Raw genomic sequence first — 19,566 nt, forward strand, 5'->3', positions numbered from 1 at the left:
AATATAATAGTAATAATGGTAATAATAATATTGTACATGGTTCTGATTTGGAAAGGTATAGAAATGTACAATGAAAATTCAGTTTTCCTCCTCCCATATTTTTAATTATCCCAGACCCCTCACCAAAGACATCCTGTAATTTCAGTTTCCCACATATCCTCCCAAAGACATTCCAGCTGACAAGTTTCTGCTTCAGTTGGGGAGCCCAATGGCAACAACTTATTTCTCAGTCCTAGTAGGTAAAGACAAGATAGTGAATACTGTTGGACACACTTAGAAACTATAAAAGACAAGACAGCCAGAAGATAAAATATCACCATGAAAAAGGTTCTACATAGACACAAATAACCTTCTAGGTATTAAAGTGCTTTGTCCTTTGGCTGGCCACAGTTAGGCAACAATTTTATACAATATATTTCCCTTCTAGATGTATTTATCTACCCAGAACTCCTTCTCAGAGATGTCATTAACAAGAGTGGTCTCCATAACCATACGTTATACTAGCCTGATCACCAGGTCCTTTCAAGCAGCCAGAAGTACAAATAACCAAAACATGCCTCAGGAAAGAAAGGGCAAAACTCACAGTAGTCTTAGGGTCACCAGCAGTCTAGAGACAAAAGCATCTTTTTATAGCCTAGTGAAATCAGAATATGATGAAGAATAAAGCACAGAACTCAGAATATGTTCCAAGGAGCCAGCCCAAGTATGTAAGTTACTTCCTATATAAAATTATAGAACACTTGCTGGGCCCCTGGGCTTATGCCTGGAATCCTAGATACACCAAAGGCTGAAATCTGAGAATCATATTTCAAAGCCAATCTAGGCAGACAAAAATCTCAAGATTCTTATCTCCAATTCACCACTATAGAGGCATGGCTCAAGTGTGAGTGAACAGGCCAAACCAGAGCCCAAGACCTTGGCTTTTGTCAAGCCCCAGTATTGGCACAAAAGGAGGAGGTAGTGGGGAAGAGAAAAGAAGAAGGGAAAAAAAATTTTAAGATACTCTACCAGAGCTAGGCTTTCACCCAAACTCCTCTAAGAGCTTTCAAGTTATGTCATCTGCTCTATTCTTCCATCAGAAATTTAAATACAAGAAATTTTACTATCTACCAACAAGTCACAAATAAGTAGCTTATAGATCAAATATGGTCCACAGATTGCCATGAGAGTCCCTTGAGCTTTCACACAAGAAAATCTGGGTTTCTGGTTTCTTCTTTTTTTGGGGGGGGGGGGGGAGGGTCAGTTGTGGGGCTTGAACTCTGGGCTTGGGCACTGTTTCTTAGCTCTTCAGCTCAAGGTGAGCGCTCTACCGCATGAGCCGCAGCACCACTTCCAGTTTTCTAGTCATTTACTGGAGATAGTCTCATAGCCTTTCCTTCCCGGGTTGGCTTTGAACTGCAATCCTCAGATCTCAGCCTCCTGAGTAGCTAGGATTACAAGTGTGAGCCACTGGCACCCAGCAAGGGTTTCTGGTTTCTCTTGGAATGGGAGCTATAAGGAAATAGAGCCTTGCTCTCCCAAGACAATGACAGATGCAACTGCCCTTCATGAAGCACTTGAACACTCCAGTTTGACATAGCCCACCATTCCCTGTTGCCTCACACTGACTGTTCTCTTCCTGCACTCCTGAAAATATCTGAAGTGGAGATCCCCATACAGTAAGACACTGAGAAACTGAACTGACAGGTACTTCAGTTGACCAAATAGCAGGACTCTTGCATTCACAAGACCCTATCAAACAAAATCTGTATGCCAGGAACTGTGCTCAGGGATAAGTATCCACAGAGAAATGAAAGATGCAGTCTCTGCTCCCAGGAACCTCTTAAGTTGGGAGCTTAAAACATATTCTAAGGAATCGACTGTTATGAAGGACTCTTGGAACAGAGCATGCTGCATTCTGTGACTGGGAACAAGGAATGCTTCAGGAAAGAAGTGGGATTTCAATAGTATTGTTACCATTTCTTGGGTTTTCATATATTCATTCAACTACTACTTAGGGAATCTGTATTTCAGCATTACAGTAAGAGACACACAATAAAGTATGGCCTAGGTCCTCATATAAGAGATGTAACTATCAGAATAAAGTGTGAATTCTACAATCAAGGTGTTAATATCAAGAGCACAAACATGAGGTAGGCTTAGAGGACCACATGCACCAGTTTATAAGGAGAAAAGAGGGCATGTAAGCAGAAATACATAATTTAAAAATATGTTATTCAAGTGATAGGACAGGGATACATGCCATAGGCTTGGAACACCAAGACAGTTTTAGTGGGTGCCACTGAAGGCATTGAAACCTAAGTATTCACTAATTAGAACTACATATAGGAAGACCCAAAACAGCAGTGGCATACATGTCCTAGAAGAATGCAAAGCAGAAAATAGCAGGAAGTGTCTTCAGTAACTCAGAAACACAGTAAGAGAAAATGAAAGAAGCAATTAGACAAAAAAGTATCAGGGTTGCCAAAAAATTTAAGACTGACATTTCCCTAAAAACATTTTAATTCTTAGCTGGGCACCAATGTAATCCTAGCTAATCAGGAGGCAGAGATCTGAGGATCGTGGTTCAAAGCCAGCCAGGGCAGGAAAGTCTGTGAAACTTTTATCTCCACTAAACCACCAGAAACTGGAAGTGGTGCTATAGCTCAAGTGGTAGAACACTAGCCTTGAGCTGAAGAGCCGAGGGACAACACTCAGGCCCAGTTAAGGTGGGAAGTTTAGTAGGAAGATCATAGTCCAGGTTGGCCCAACAAGAAGTGAGACCCTATTTCAAAAATAATCACAACAAGCCAAGCATTTGTGCCTCTTGCCTATAATCATAGGTATTCAGGAGCCTAAGATCAAAGATCACAGTTTAGAGCCAGTTCTAGCTGACAAATACAAAAGACTCATCTTTAATTGACCAGCAAAAAGCTGAAACTGGAGGTGTGGCTCAAGCAGAAGAGCGCTGGTGATGAGCAAGAAGTCAAAGCCCTGAGTTCAAGCCCAATACCTGCATAAAAATAATGAAGACAATATGGCAGCAGCAGCAAATTACAGCGCAAAAATAAAAAACAGAAGGGGGCTGAGCATCTTCAAACCTCAATGCCACAATAATAATAGTAATAATAATAATAATAATTCCCTGAAAACTGATAGCTAACTCAGTAGAAGCATGGAACTCTTAAAAAGTTCACTCTAATCAGCCTTCCTCATCAAAGCTTTTGGATGCATCTTCGATTCTTCTCTCAGTTTTTAGAACTCTTCACAAGGCTTTAGAGGACAAAGTACTTAACAGAGAAAGATGTGGCTAGCTGTAGAAATCAGTCTACAAACTGTCATGCTCTTCTGCATACGATGACAGGAAGTGGTAATCAAAAGGTATAAACAAATCTCTCAGTTACAGAGCCAGTAAGTAGACTTCAGAAACATATCCTTCCCAATTACTCTGTGGATGTACAATGTAATGTAAGCTAAACAACAGACTGTCCTAAGACTCAAACATCATCAGAACCTTTAGTCTCAAAACAGCAAACTCAGCCAAGGGAAAAAAAAAAGACTAGGAGGCACCAGGGAAGCAGACAGCAAATAAAACTGCTAATTGCAGACTCATCGGGTGAAGGTAAAAAAGCTTTCATGAGGTAATAGCATTTACAAAGAAATTTTACTTCTAGATGAAAGTGAACTAAGTAATTCAAGGGTGGTGGTGAGAAGGAGGGAATGAGAGAGAGAGAACAGATGATACTAAGCAAAAGGAAAGAAATGTGCATATCACACAATTTGTAAGAAATAGTTTTATTGTTAACGTTCGTTGAGTTCATAAGCTTTGTAAATTAATGATGATTATCATTGTGAAGTTAAAATGTGCTTTTGACTTTAGTTAAGCATAACTATGCCACAGTATTGTAAAATTTATTTAGTCACTTAATCTCAATAAAGAAATTTTAAAAAAGAATGCCGTACATCACAGGAAAACTTGCAGTCAATGCCCCATGCATATTTCTTAACACAGTTACACATTTCAAGGGAACAGACTCTTTCCAGCATTGATAAAGGGAGTCAAAATGGTTTGCCAGGAAGCAAAGACCCACCAGCCGCCAGAGCTGCCCAGCAAACAACCAGGATTCAAAGAGAAGGAACCTGGGATGGCAGAAAAAAGCCCCTCTGGGGGAAATAAACAGCAATAAAACCCTCCTGATCAAAACAGCTTAAATAAACAGTTAACAGCAGGCACAGAGGAACTGCAGTCACAGGAAACAAAGGGAAGGTTTTAAATCAGAGCATCTCCAGATAACTACAAAAACCACAGACAAGGAGGAAGAGGGAGGGAGGGCACACACTAGGTCACAAACAGAGCTAATGGACCACAAAGGTAAATAGATATCAACTATTGTCCATTTTTTTAAAAATTTACTTCTAATAAATAGTTTTTGAAAGTGGGGGAAAAAAAAACAACAGGTTTAGCCGGGTGTCAGTGGTTCACAACTGTAATCCTAGCTATTCAGGAGGCTGAGATCTGAGGGTTGAGCTCAGTTCAAAGCCAGCCCAGGCAGGAAAGCCTTTGAGACTCTTACCTCCAATTAACCACCAGAAAACCAGAAGTAGCACTGTGTCAAGTGGTAGAATGCTCACCCTGAGATGAAGAGCTCAGGGACTGCACCTAGACCCAGAGTTCAAGACCCTTGACCAACAAAAACAAACAAACAAAAACCCTTAGGTTTTACCAAATATCCCCATGCTGCTGATCACATATATGGTATATAACATGTGAGCACCGTTATATATTACAGACTGTGATAGACAATTTGCTCCAGGAAAGTTAGAATGAACTTGTGACTTTAAATGAGCATCATTATTCCACAATACTGTGAATTTCCGGAAATTAAGTAATCACTTAATCACAATCAAAAAAAAAAAAAAAGAACCTTGGGGAAGGGAGGGAGGGAGGGGGATGGTTGGGGGAAAACAATGGAGGGGGTAACAATGTTCAAGAGGAAGTGTACTCATTACCTCACTCATGTAACTGTAACCCTCTGTATAGTATCTTTACAATAAAAATTTTTTTTAAAAAAACCCTTAGGTTTAAGTCCTGTTTTTCTTTTCTTTTCTTTTCTTTTTGGTCGGTTGTGGGGCTTGAACTCTGGGCCTGGGCACTGTCCCTCAGCTCTTCAGATCAAGGCTAGTGTTCTACCACTTAAGCCACAGTGCCACTTCTGGTTTTTGTAGTGGTTTATTGGAGATAGGAGTCTCACGGACTTTCCTGCCCAGGCTGGCTTTGAACCTTGATCCTCAGATCTCAGCCTCCTGAGTAGCTAGGATTACAGGAGTGAGCCACCAGCACCCAGCTCATTTTTTTCTTTTTTCTTTAGGTTGGTCTCAAACTCAGAGGAAGTAGTCCTCTTGTTTCAGCCTATAGCTGGGACTTCAGGAATGTACTACTTTACCTACCTTATACTACCGTGTCTGGTTTACACCAGACATTTTAGCCATAGTCTCACTAAGCCTCAGTTTCGTCATCTATAAAATGTGGGATTTATATGCCAACTGTAAGGTCTACACAGGGACACCTCCCTACCTCTTGGCTAAGTTTCCACCCAGTATCTGTTACCTAGGTAACTGGCAGACCTGGAAGCAATCACCTTCCCCTCCTGCTAGGTCACATTCTGGGCCACCTCAGGTCACAAGTCTCCCATCTGACCTTAGGAGGGTCCCAGACCCTGAGGTCACATCCGGATCTAGTGTGGCCACACCTCTTCCCCACCTGGCCCCACCTCTGCCTGTCCCTGGCCTAGATTAAGTCCTGGCACAGGGGTGGATTGCCCCCCCCTTTTTTTTTCTTTTCTTTTCTTTTGGGTCTGGTCATGGGGCCTGAACTCTGGGCCTGGGCGCTGTCCCTCAGCTCTATCAGCTCAAGGCTAGCGCTCTACCACTTGAGCCACAGCACCACTTCCGGCTTTTTTCTTTTTGCTTATGTGGTGCTGAGGAATCAAACCCAGGGCCTCATGCATGCAAGGCAAGCGCTCTACCACTGAGCCACCTTCCCAGCCCTGGATTGCCCCTTTTTCAGCCATGCCTCTCCATAATGCATGGCAGGGGCAGCGTTCCTTAGATAAATTTCTTCTGCTGTCTGAATAGCATGTGGTGGTCTCTTCATCGGCTACCTACCTATTTAATACACCTTTCACCAACTATCTTTTTTTTTTTTTTTAATTTTTTTTTGGGGGTCCGGTTGTGGGGCCTGAACTCTGGGCCTGGGCGCTGTCCTTCAGCTTTTCAGCTCAAGGCTAGAGCTCTACCACTTGAGTCACAGCTCCACTTCTGGCTTTTTTCATTTTGCTTACGTGGTGCTGAGGAATCGAACCCAGGGCCTCAGGCATGCAAGGCAAGCGCTCTACCACTGAGCCATCTTCCCAGCCCTCACCAACTATCTTATAAAGTTGGTATAAGATAGATAACATTCCTCAGTGTCCAGTACACTGAAAGGGCATATGCAACAGTTACATCTTCAAGCTAGAAAACAGGGCTTGATAACTCTATTAGAGAAAAAAAAATCAGATACTATCATGAAGAGGATAAAAATTGATTTGGGGGAAGTTGAGGACTTGATTAGATGACCCCAAAAGAGCTTAGTAGCTGAACAGTATGTTTGCTAATTGGCATGGATGTGATTAATATTCATGTATAGAATGACTAATTTGTCTCAATTTGCCATGGAGTTTCTCCATTCATGTACTGAAAGTCCCATGTCTGGGAAGTTCTTCTATCCTGATAAAAAAAAAAAAAAAAAAAAAAAAAACTGAATGTTGACCTTTCTTATAGAAATCAAGGAAGGCATTTCTGTTTCACATATGAGATGAACCAAGAAATATGGTAGTTGTTATAGAGGATTAACAGCAGCATTCCTGAGATGAGACTGGCATTTTCCATTTGCTCAGCCCTATGTTCAGAGTTCTCAGACCCTGACTCCAAGGGCTTGGCAGAAAATGTAACTCAAACATTGACTCTACCACTTTTTTCTCAACACCAAACTACTGATGAGATTAGGAAGATTAGACTCTTATCTAACCAACACAACCATACTCTTGTCTATGAAATGCCTGGTGAAACCTGAAGGAACTATAAGTCTGGGCTGAACATACTTCTGTTTTCATTGGATTCTCCCTATCAATACAGAAGAAAACTACACAAATCAAAATGTCAAATGGAATATTCCATGAGGCTCTCTGTATGTATCTAGCACATTGAATTTTTGTTGTTTTGCCAGTCTTAGAACTTGAACTCAGGGCCTAGGTACAGTCCCTGATGTTCTTTTGCTCAAAGCTAACACTCCACTACTAAGCCACATTCCCAGTCCCTAGCAGATTGAATATTTTATAAGGTTTTTGTTTTATTTTTGTCAGTCGTGGGACTTGAACTCTGCGCCTAGGTGCTATCCTTCAGCTCTTCAGCTCAAAGCAAGCACTCTACCACTTATGCTATAGTGCCACTTCCAATTTTCTAGTAGTTAATTGGAAATAAGAGCCTCATGACTTTCCTTTCTGGGCTGGCTTTGAACAGCGATCCTCAGATGTCAGCCTCCCGAGTAGCTAGGATTATAGGCATGAGACACCAGCACCCAGGAAGGTGTTTTTTTAACCAAAAACAAGCTCAAGTTATTGTTGGCACTAGGAATCAGGGGTTACCCAAATCCTCACTAGGATAACACCAATTCTCCACTTCCCTTACTCAGAAGTGAAATCCCTAGTGAAAGAAGGAAGGGGTGGGGGTAGGATATTCCCTCTTTAGACCATATATAATTAAAATTCAAAATTCAAAGCTCTCCACTGTAGAAGACTAAAGCCTGCAGCTTAAGGCTGACTCAGAGATGGATAAAGTATTCATTCTTGCTCAGAAAAAGATTAGCTCCACAAGGACAGGTGTCTAAACTGACACCAAATCTAGAAGTTAGATGTGCCTGTGCTACAGAGCATGATCTAAGTACCAGCTGGTGCCACAGCTGAGGAAAATCCCCAGAAATACACAACCAAAGAATGTTCAGATTAGCTCTCCTGAAGATGTTTACTACAAGGACCGGCAGCTACCTTCTGCAGCACAGCATCACTTAGGATAGAAAATGGAGACAACAGAATGATCAGGTTAGAGTAGGAACCTATAAATACATAAGAAAAATCCCCACGAATACACAAATAAGAAGCAACAGAATGTTCAGATTTGCTCTCCTGAACATGTTTATTCCAAGGAATGGCAGCTGCCATTCCTTGGAAGGGGGGGAGGGAGAGAGAGAGGGAGGGAGAGAGAGAGAGAGAGAGAGAGAGAGAGAGAGAGAGAGAGAGAGAGAGAGAGAGAGAGAGAGGGAGAGAGAGGGAGAGAGGAGTAGGGGGAGGGAGGGAGAAGGGGAGAGAAGGAGGGAGAGAGGGGGAGAGAAGGGGGAGAGAGGGGGAGAGAAGGGGGAGAGAGGGGAACAGAGGGGGGAGAGAGCTGCAAAGCATCTACCTTCTTAGAAAAAGGCAACTTCCCTTCAGAAACTGTCATTTTTTTTCTGAATTTTCTCTTTAATAGCAAATATTCAGACTGGGGATGTAGCTTAGTAGAAGAACGTTTGCTTAGCATATACAAGACCCCCAATTTTTTTTTATTTTTTATTGGTCATGGGGCTTGAACTCTGGGCCCAAGCACTGTCCCTCAGCTCTTCAGCTCAAGGCTAGCACTCTACCACTTGAGCTACAGCACCGGTTTTCTGGTGGTTTACTGGAGATAAGAGTTTCACTGACTTTCCTGCCCGGGTTGGCTTTGAACAGCAATCCTCAGATCTCTGCCTCCTGAGTAGCTAGGAGTACAGGCATGAGCCACCGGTGCCAAGTTGACCCCAAATTTGATCCCATAAATTGCAAAGGAAACAAGATGAGAAAAAAGTAAATTTTGAAAATTAAAAAAACATTTCTTGCAGTCCTATATACTAAGAGTTTCCACACGTATCACCTTAACTATTCTTCAAAGGTTATTCCTATTTTACACCAAGGAAAACAGTGCCTCAGGTGAAATAACTTACCCAAGATTATGTGGCTAACAAGTGGTAGATTCAGAATTAAAACTTATGTCCACTACTCCAAAAATCTGTTGTGTCCACTATTAAGATACTATGTGACAACATCATCTTAAAAATCAAAGGGTCATGTTTATCTGAAGACAAGTCAAGTGACAAGGGTGCTTAACCATATGATAGAGTGTTTTTTAAATAGTATTGTATATTAATGAGACTGGTCTTTTATATAGTTCTGTCTCTGATATAGATTTTCAAAACTGCTTTTTTGTTGTTGTTGTTGTTGGTCGGTTGTAGAGCTTGAACTCTGGGCCTGGGCACTGTCCCTCATCTCTTCAGCTCAAAGCAAGCATTTTACCCCTTGAGCCACATCACCACTTCCAGTTTTCTGTTGGTTAACTGGAGATAAGAGTATCACGGGACCTTCCTGTCAGGGCTGGCTTTGAACCATGATCCTCAGATCTCAGCCTCCAGAGTAAATAGGATTACAGGCATGAGTCACCAGCACCTGGCTTCAAAACTGCTTTGAATAATAGCCATATCACCACTCTAACAAATATAAACAATGGAAAATTAGATTCTGGTGTGTTTATTACTCTAAAATATTTTTGTTACTCTTCATTTTCACTTCATTAGCCCTTTTCTTAGTTATGAAACTTACCAGGTCAGCCTGGGGTAGCTATGTAAAATTGACATTCAGAAAACAGAGAAGAGGAAGAAAACAATATCAAAGGCCAGGTGCCAGTGGCTCACACCTGTAACCCTAGCTACTCATGGTTTGAAATCAGCCCAGGCAGAAAAGTCTGTAAGACTCTTATCTCTAGTAAACTACTCAGAAAAAGTTGGAAGAGGAGCTATGGCTCCAGTGGTAGATCACTAACTTTGAGTACAAGAGGATCAGGGACAGTGATCAGGCCCTAAATTCAAACCCCAGACCTTCAAAAAGAAAACAGTATCAAAGTTCTGAGCAATTCTCTTTTTTTGGCTGGTCCTGGGGCCTGAACTCTGGGCTTGGGCACTGTCCCTCAGTTCTTCAGCTCAAGGCTAGTACCACTTGAGCCACAGTACCACTTCCGGCTTTTTCTGCTTATATGGTGCAGAGGAATCAAACCCAGGGCCTCATGCATGCAAGGCAAGCACTCTACCACTGAGCCACCTTCCCAGCCCCTTTGAGCAATTTTTCATTCCTGCCTACTAAAATATTCCAGATTCCTATAATCAGCAAAGTGAAGACAGTCTTTGTCTATTGCCAGTTTGATCAGCAATGTATATTAGTTAAATTCACTAAACATTTAAAAGAAAAAAAGTAGCAACAGCATCTTAAAATTCCAAGTCTTGTTCCCAACTGAAGCCACAAACAACTTAAGTTCCTACCCGTATTACACAAACATCAATCTTAATATCATTTACACCTTGGCTACCCAAATCTACTACACTTTTATAAGAAAAAAAAAAACTTTGGATGCAGTGATATCTAAAAAGACCCACGCACATACAAAGTTCATATTGTCAAAACAAACAGTATTTGTAAACACATCAGCTCTTAGTAAATATGGAAGATTTGTTTCTCCTGCATATGTAGTCTTGGTCGGCAAACCATTCCTCAAAGCTGGTTGTGTTTTATTAAAGTAGGAAAGGCAGACATTAAGCATTTATTAGAAAACTGGTCAATATTTTTTAAAGGCATCTAACAGTCCTAGGAAACCTACTGGCTTCTCAGCTGACAAGCATTTCCTGATTCCTGTCCTTTTCCATCGAAACAAGGATTCAGAGACACCTGAATGAGAACCACCTGGGATGGATGGAGAATGCAAGCATGTACACTTCATCCTAAATTCCTGGGGTTAAAGGTTGTGCATAAATTCCCTACGCGATTTGAGACACAAGCAACCCTGCAACCTCTAAAGTCGCCTTCTATCTGCCAATATTAAGTAAAACACACCACGAGAGAGTGGAGATACTTAAGGAATCAGGGCACGATTTCATATGCCAAGACTCAAAAGTCTTGGCCAAGACCAAAATGCAATACTGGAGTTCTCAGAAATCAAAACCTATTTCACCTCTTCTTTGAACGGAGAACAGACACCAAAAGAAGGGGCTAGAGAAGAAAAACAGATGTTGAGCTAAAAGCCACTGCCATCTCTCCTGGCGTCGAAAGGGTTACTAAGAGGTTTTTTAGTGGGAAAGGTAGAAAATACGCCTTTAGCTTGGGAGCCTACAGGGACGTCTCGCTTTAGAGATACTAGCAGGGTCGTGTTGGAACCCCTGAACAGTTGCGATGGCGCCCAAACGGCAGGTGGCAGGTGGCCCGGACAGCCAGCGCCCTCCGCCCAACTCCAGGGCCCAGAAGCCCTCTCCGCCCCTACCTTCGGCTTTCGGCACGGCAGCCGAGGGGCAGACACAAACCCCACAATTCCAGGCGGCCACCACGGCAACCAGCTCCCCCTCCGCAAACGCCGCGCCGACTGTACGAACCTGTGAGCGCGCGGCTATTACGTCACTCGCTCCACCGCCCAATAGAAACCTGCCAGAACGCCCGGCGACTGCCACGCTCTCCAGAGTTGCTAGCCCCGCCTTCCTCTAGCTTCTGTTAAACCTCATCGGCTAGCGTCTTCCTCCGCTAGCGTCTTCTTCCGCAAATACTGAACTTCCTTTGCCTGGTGTCCCTCCGCTAGAGGAAGAAGTCACCGGAGAGAGAACTCACCGGCCTAGTTTTACTGTAACTCACTTGCTTTATGTAAATATACATTGTGTAAGTTTAGAAAACGATCAACTTGCAGTTCAAATTCTTCTCTACCACTGAATGTTTTTTATTTGCCAGATGCTGCAAATATAAAACAGGTACATTTATGTCTCATAATTTCCCAAGATAGGAATTGCCACTCACTTTTTATAAATAATGACAATGAAGCTAAGAGCAGCTAAGAATTTATGCTAGGTCATACTTCCAGGAAATGGTAGTACTGGAAATTCAAGCTAAATTAGCTCAGGGTTGCGAGACCTCGAAATGCTAAACCTGACTAGAATTCACTATTACCCTAGAGCCCAGATACAGACTCCTACTTATTGTTGAGGGGGGGAAAAGATAAACGAAAAACACTATGTCCCCAAATAATAGGTATTCTCCAAGAGCCATCAACCTCAGGAGTTTCTTTCCTTTCTCTGAATATTGTGTGGGGTTTCAGCATTCAATTTACCTTCTTGATTATATTTACTTCAAGCAGGTGGGAAATGATTTCACAACCTCTTAGCAAATTATAGAGGCCTGGAGAAGGAGAACAAACCACTGCAATAGCTGAGTAGGCTGTGCCAGTTTATAAGAAAAGTATAAAATATTTTCCCTGGTTACTAAGCAGGAAGAGACATGGAACAGGTCACTTTCCTATGACATACCCAGGAGATCAGTAAGAGAAGTTGGTTCAAAACCAGCCCAGGCAGAAAAGTCCCCATGAGATTCTTATCTCCACTTAACCACTCAAAAATTGGAAGTGGCGCTGTAGCTCAAAATGGTAGATCACTAGCCTTGAGCAAAAGAGCTCAGGACAGCACTCAGGCCCTGAGTTCAAAGCCCCATGTCTAACAAAAGAAAAAAAAAATTAAAGATTTAAGGTGGATCCCAGTAGCTTATACCTGCTACTCAGGAGGCTAAAGATTTGAGAACTGCAGTTTAAAGCCAACCTGGGCAGAACTATCCAGCAAAACACTGTACTAGAGGTTTGGCTCAAGTGGCAGAGTGAGTGATAGCTGTGAAAGAAAAAGCCAACAAAAATCTGAGGCCCTGAGTTCAAGCCTTAGTACAACACACACACACACACACACACACACACACACACACACACACACACAAATACATTTAGTCTACCAAAGTGCACTAGCAACAAAGTACACTATGAGTATTGTCTGTTTAATCTCTTGATGTAAGGTCCACTCCTGGATGGCGAGCAGACTCCACCCTCCTCGCAGCAAAGTCTCCACCCACTACCTGCGTAACCTAGGCAACTGGGACACCTGGAAGAGGTCACATCTGCATCCACTGAGGTCACATCTGAATTTGATGTGGCCACACCTTTCTCAGCCCATACCCTAGATAAGGCCTAGCCCAGGCCCAGACGGCCCCTCTCTGCTCTCTTCTAGCTCTTCTCTTTTCTAGCTATTTTCTCTCTTTTCTAGCTCTCTTAGCTCTTTTCCCCAGCTCTCTCTTTCCCAGCTCTCTCTCTGAGGCTTTTCCCAGCCGCGTGGAGGGCCAACATGGCCTGGTGCCAGCCAGAACGATGAATAAACCTACCCCTTACCTGAATACCACGTGCATAGTGATGTTCTTACTCAGCTACCTCTTTTTAAAAACCTAACAGATTCCATGGCCACCTGGGAGCTGTGGCTCATACCTCAATGGAATGTCTTACTGCCTATTCCTAAGGTTATGATTTTTTTTTTTGGGGGGGGGGTCCGGTCGTGGGGCCTGAACTCTGGGCCTGGGCACTGTCCCTCAGCTCTTCAGCTCAAGGCTAGCGCTCTACCACTTGAGCCACAGCACCACTTCCGGCTTTTTTCTTTTTGCTTATGTGGTGCTGAGGAATCGAACCCAGGGCCTCGAGCATGCAAGTCAAGCGCTCTACCACTGAGCCACCTTCCGAGCCCCTAAGGTTATGATTTGAAAATGAAATTGAGGCAAGATAGACTATGGAAAATGAGGCATGGTAAATGGCTACCAGGAATTCAAAAATTCAAGCTTAAAGCAAATACAGGAGATATTTATTCATCTACTTCCCTTAAGATTAAAGGACAGAAGTCATTTTAGGGGAAAATGAGATAGTTTAGATTAATGGCTGCCAGGAATTCAAAAACTTAAATTTAAAGTGAATACAGGAAATATTCATCTATCAACTTCCTTTAATATTAAAGGACAAAAGACACATCTCTTCCTCTCTCCTCCCTCCCTCCCTCGCCCTCTCCCCACTTCTTCTCCCCCCCTTCTCTCTTATCCATCATAGGATAAGTTCTTCTAAGTTGTTCTGTCAGGTATTTTGTCACAGCAATAAAAGGTCTAACACAACTAGGATAGAAAAAGATCAAAATTCAAAACAAAAATGTGTGTGTTTGTGTGTGTGTGTATGGTAGCTACTACTAGGGCTTGAACCCATGCCTAGCTGCTATCCCTTCGCTTTTTCTACTCAAGTCTGGCACTCTACCACTTAAGCCATACCTCCATTTCCAGATTTTTGGTACTTAATTGGAGATGAGAGTCTTACAGACTTTTCTTACCAGACTGTCTCTGAACTTCAATTCTTAGATCTCCATCTCCAGAGTAGCTAGGATTACAGAGTAGCTAGAGTTACAATTCTAGAAACTAGAATTACTGGTGACTGCACCAGTACCTCAATCAATAGTCAAAATTTGAAGAAGTATTCTATTAAATGTGGATCACTTTTGCATCATCATAAAGTAAAAAATCATAAAACTATTGCAAGTCAGGGAGTGTATCTTGAGAAGAATAAAATGTTGAATAAATATCTAGTGCATGAATGATAAATTACAGAATGAACACATTAATTACAATTGTGAGCCTGGCACAAGTTATAAAACAGATACTAATAAGTAAGTACTACAAGAGTAACATCCTTAAAAATAGGATATGCTCAAACTGGAGTCATGATTCAAGAGGTAGAGCACCTATCCAGTAAGCACAAGGCCCTAAATTCAGCAACAGAGAGATAGAGAAAGGAGAATTTAATATAATCTCTGTGTGTGTGTGTATGAGAGAGAGAGAGAGAGAGAGAGAGAGAGAGAGAGTATAATATCTTGAACTTAGAGCCAGGGCACTCTCCCTTAGCTTTTTTGCTCAAGACTGGCACTCTACTACTTAAGCCACAACTCCACTTTTGGCTTTTTTACCGCTTAACTGGAGGTAAGAGTCTCATGGACTTTTTTGCCTTAGATAGCTTAAAATTGAAATCCCCAGATATTAGCCTCCCAACCAACTACAATTACAAGCATGAGCCACCAGCACTTGGTAGAATATGCTCACTTCTTAGAGTGAATAAATGAATGCAAGGGCAAAGAGAAAAGTCCAACTGAACACTGAGCCACCAGCACTCATAGGACTTGGCTTCCTCTTTACAACAGACACAACCAGCTCAGATATTTGGAGGGCATCCAAATCCCAATCCTTAAAAAAACCTTGCCACAGCTGGGCACTGGTGGCTCATGCCTATAACCCTAGCTACTCAGGAGGCTGAGACCTGAGGATTGTGGTTCGAAGCCAGCCCAGGCAGAAAGTCCATTAGACTCTTTATCTCCAATTTACCACCAGAAACCGGAAGTGACACTGTGGCTCAAGTGGTAGAGCACTTGCCTTGAGCCGAAGAGCACAGGGACAGTGCCCAGGCCCACAGTTCAAGTCCTAATACCAAGCAAGAAATAAAAAGAAAGAAAAAAAAAAAACCTGCCATAGCCTAATGTTGATATCCCTTCACCACCACCACCAAAAAAAAAAAAAAAAAAAAAATCAATACATTGGAATCTAATAACCAATGTATTAATATTATGAGATGGGGTTTTGGAGAATGAAATTAGTGCTGGGGCCCTTTAGCCATATCAAAAGCCCCAGATTAGTGCTTTTTATCAAAGAAGTTGAAGGGATCTTCTTTGCCTCTTTTGATATGTGAGATCACAAAAACAAGGGGCCATCTTTGAAGCAGACAGCAAGTATTGACCTGTTATTTTTTGTGTATAGCATATCCCCTAAAAGCTCATGTGTTCAGTGTGGTCCCCAGGTGAGAACAATTTTGGAAGAAAGCTGGTAGAGCATTAGAATGGGAGGCTGGTTCAAGCTAGTAGATCACTGGAAATTTTCCTTTGAAGGGGCTTCTTGTCTCCTGTCCCCTCCTCTTCATCTCCCTTTGCTTCTTAGCTGCTATGAGTTAAACATCTTTCCTCTGCCATGTCCTTCCTCCATGATGTTCTGCCTTACCATGGACCTAATAGCAATAGAGCCAATTGACTGTGGACTAAACCTCTGAAAATGTGAGCCAAAATTAATCCATCCTCCTTTAAATTGTTTCTCTTCATCATTTATACAGCAATGAAAAACTGACTATTACTGGATGCTGAACCTATTGACAACTTGATTTTGGACTTTATATCTGCTAGAACTGTAAGCAGTGAATTTATGTTGTTTTTAAATTACCAGTCTGAGCCAGCTACAGGTGTCTCACACCTGTAATATTAACTATTCAAGGGACTGAAATATAAGATTCATGGTTCAAAGCTAGTCTAGGCAAAAAAGTTGCTGAAACTCTTATCTCCAATTAACAACCAAAATTCAAGAATGGTGGTGTGGCCATGGATATGCAGCTGTGAAACAGTCCTGCTTGGTACTTACCTCAAAGAGCTTAGGGTCAAATTAAAAAAACAACACAGAGATATAAATAACAACAGCCCAGCAAGTGCCATTTTATAGAACTATTAACAAAAAACTCTAAGTATAAGCCCACTCTGTTCACACTACACTTTCACATTGTGGTGTTTGTTCCAGATACTTCTGTGAGGTAGATGGGCAGATTATGTCCCCCACTTTCACATTTATCAAAAATTCTCTTTTCTGAGATATTTAGAACTATGCTGTTGCTGTATGGCTATTAGCTACCATATTGGACAGTGAAGATCACAGAACATTTCCGTCACTGAAGAAAGTTGTCATGGGCAATTATATTTTAGAGGTCCTAGAAGGCAAAGCAAGGGCAAGAGCAGTCCCAGTAGAACTAAATCAAGCAAAAAGCTAAGGGGCATTTAAAACAACAAAAACAACAGCAAAAAAAGAAGAAGTGCTCATTTTCTGAACCAGGGATCCTCCACTGCCTGGCCAGTACTCAGACGGAATATCCAAGGCATGGTAGAGATTAGATGACTTTCCCCTTGGCACAAAAAGCCAGTATCAGCCGTTTCACTGGTACAAGTCAAGAATTCTAGGTCTTTCCCCCTCAACAGACTTCAACAACTCCAATGACTGCATATTTCTCTGCTCTGCTTGATTTCTGAAGACCTCAAAGGCAGAGAAGGAGGGAGGGAGATTCAACAACTTCAGTCCTTGTGAAAGGGATGTGATGGCTCTAGATGGCAGCAGCCCAACTGCTAGAAGACCTTGGCGGTGCTAAAGGGTTTGGACCAGAGAAAAGTCAGTAAATTTAAGTTGTATCAGCTCTCAGCTAAAAAGACTTTTTATGGTTCAAAGGAAAAACACTGAAGAGATTCAGAAGACAGACAAGATTTCAAAGTGTTCTCACCAAACACCACCACAATGAGGCCAAAGCAAAGCTTCAAGATCCCTGACTGTCTCCAGAAACAACTTCAACCACATACCTATTTGTGTACACAGATGTCTGAGACTATGCACCTGCTATAGGTACCCACAAAGGCATGGAACCACAGGAAGACACACACTCAAGGAAGACACAGCTATATCCATGTTCTAGTTATCCATCATTGCATAACAAAGCATCCTCAAATTTAGTACCTTAAAAAAACATTAATTTATTTAGCAGTTTGGGCAGGATTTTCCAGGGAAAAATCCACTACTCTGTTTCATACACTATCAGAATTGGGATGGCTTGACTAATTCAACATGCTTAAGGATGGGCTGGCAGTTGGTGCTGGCTGTCACCTGGAATATCAGCTGCTATGGTTAGCCAGGATACTGAAAAGTGGCCTCTCCATGTAACTGCTTGGACTTTTAGTCCATTTTGTATTGCTATATCAGAATGCTACAGACTGGATAATTTCTTTCTTTCTTTCTTTCTTTTTTTTTTGGTAGTGGTCAAGGGGCTTGAACTCTGGGCCTGGGCGCTGTCCCTGAGCTCTTCAGTTCAAGACAAGTGCTCTGCCATTTAAGCCACAGAGCCACTTCCAATTTTCTGGAGATAAGAGTCTCACGGACTTTCCTGCCCGGGCTGGCTTTGAACCGTGACCCTCAGATCTCAGCCACTGGTAGCTAGGATTACAAGCGTGAGCCACTGGCACCTGGCAGGCTGGATTAATTTCTAATGGACAAAATTTTATTCAGCTATGGTATTGAAAGCTGACAAGTCCAAGATTAAAGACATCTAGTGATATCCTTCAGGCTGTATTATTCCACAGTGGAAGGGCAACTGAGAATGTGTGAAAGAGCAGAACAAGAGATGATGGATTTTCACTCTCAAAAAAACTAACCTGGGGCTGGGAGGGTGGCTCAGTGGTAGAGCGCTTGCCTTGTATGCCTGACCTGAGGCCCTGGGTTCGATTCCTCAGCACCACATAAGCAAAAAGAAAAGCCGGAAGTGGCGCTGTGGCTCAAGTGGTAGAGCGCTAGCCTTAAACTGAAGAGCTGAGGCACAGTGCCCAGTCCCAGAGTTCAGGCCCCACGACCAGACCCAAAAATACAAAACAAAAAAAAAAATTAACCTATTCCCTCAGTAATGACACTAATCTATTCATGAGGGTGAAGGCCTCAGGACCTAACATTTCTTTTTTTTTGGGGGGGGGGGTCCAGTCGTGGGGCCTGAACTCTGGGCCTGGACACTGTCCCTCAGCTCTTCAGCTCAAGGCTAGCGCTTTACTACTTGAGCCACAGTACCACTTCTGGCTTTTGCTTTTGCTTATGTGGTGCTGAGGAATTGAACCCAGGGCCTCAGGCATGCAAGGCAAGCGCTTTACCACTGAGCCACCTTCCCAGCCCGTGGAACCTAACATTTCTTATAGGCCCCATCTCTTTGAATGTGTGTGCATATGTGTGTTGGTATTATGACTTCAACTTATCCTGGATGCAATCCTTCAGCTATTTTGCTCAAGTCCAACATTGTGCCATTTGAGCCACAGATCCACTTCCAGCTTTTGAGGAGTTAATTGGAGAAAAGAGCCTCCCCGACTTTCCTGTCTTGGGCTGGCTTCAAACAGTGATCCTCAGATCTCAACCTCCTGAGTAACTATGATTACAGGAGTAAGCTACCAGTGCCCAGCTTTAGGGCCCACTTCTCAATCCTTTTGAATTTCAACATGAGTTTCACAGGGAACAAAATAAGACATTTTGGTGACTGGTTTCCAAGAATGAGCATTCTGTGAGAACAAGTCATAAAAGTGCATGTCACTTTATGCTGTAGCCTCAGAAGTCATGTAGCATCACTGCTGCCATACTCTTTTGGTTGAGGGAGTCACAAGGTCTGCCCACACAAGGAGAGCAAAGAGGGCCCACCTCTCTGTGGGAGGATGTCAACTTCCCATTATAAAGAGAATATGATGGATGGGCTGTATCATGGCAGCTTCTCATGGAAAATATAGTCTGACACAAGCCCTATATTCTGAAACAAACACCCACACTCCTGACTACAGTTTACACATTCAGGCACATATAGCACACAGATATGCCTACACAGTACACAATTCTTAAAATATTCCATATTCACATACATGAACACTGTCATCCAACAATATACACTTTGCCATAGGTCTGTTAATTACAGAATTACACAATTTGCCATATAGAGTTGAACATGCAAGCATAAACATAAAGAGTAGTC

The 19,566-nt window shown here is 42.4% G+C and overlaps 1 protein-coding gene across 2 annotated transcripts in view; it reads right to left on the reverse strand.

Moving 5' to 3' along the window:
* Sil1 (SIL1 nucleotide exchange factor) overlaps positions 1–11,496 on the reverse strand; it is a 264,404-nt gene extending 252,908 nt beyond the window's left edge. For both annotated transcript variants that reach the window (XM_070036109.1, XM_070036110.1), the window contains exon 1: positions 11,386–11,496. The gene's annotated coding sequence lies outside the window, so the exon portion shown is untranslated. The remainder of the gene's footprint in view (positions 1–11,385) is intronic.
* Positions 11,497–19,566: the final 8,070 nt, after the last annotated feature.

Source organism: Dipodomys merriami, unplaced genomic scaffold (genome assembly GCF_024711535.1).
Source record: "Dipodomys merriami isolate MVZ:Mamm:240054 unplaced genomic scaffold, mDipMer1.0.p SCAF_27, whole genome shotgun sequence".
Classification (NCBI taxonomy): domain Eukaryota; kingdom Metazoa; phylum Chordata; class Mammalia; order Rodentia; family Heteromyidae; genus Dipodomys; species Dipodomys merriami.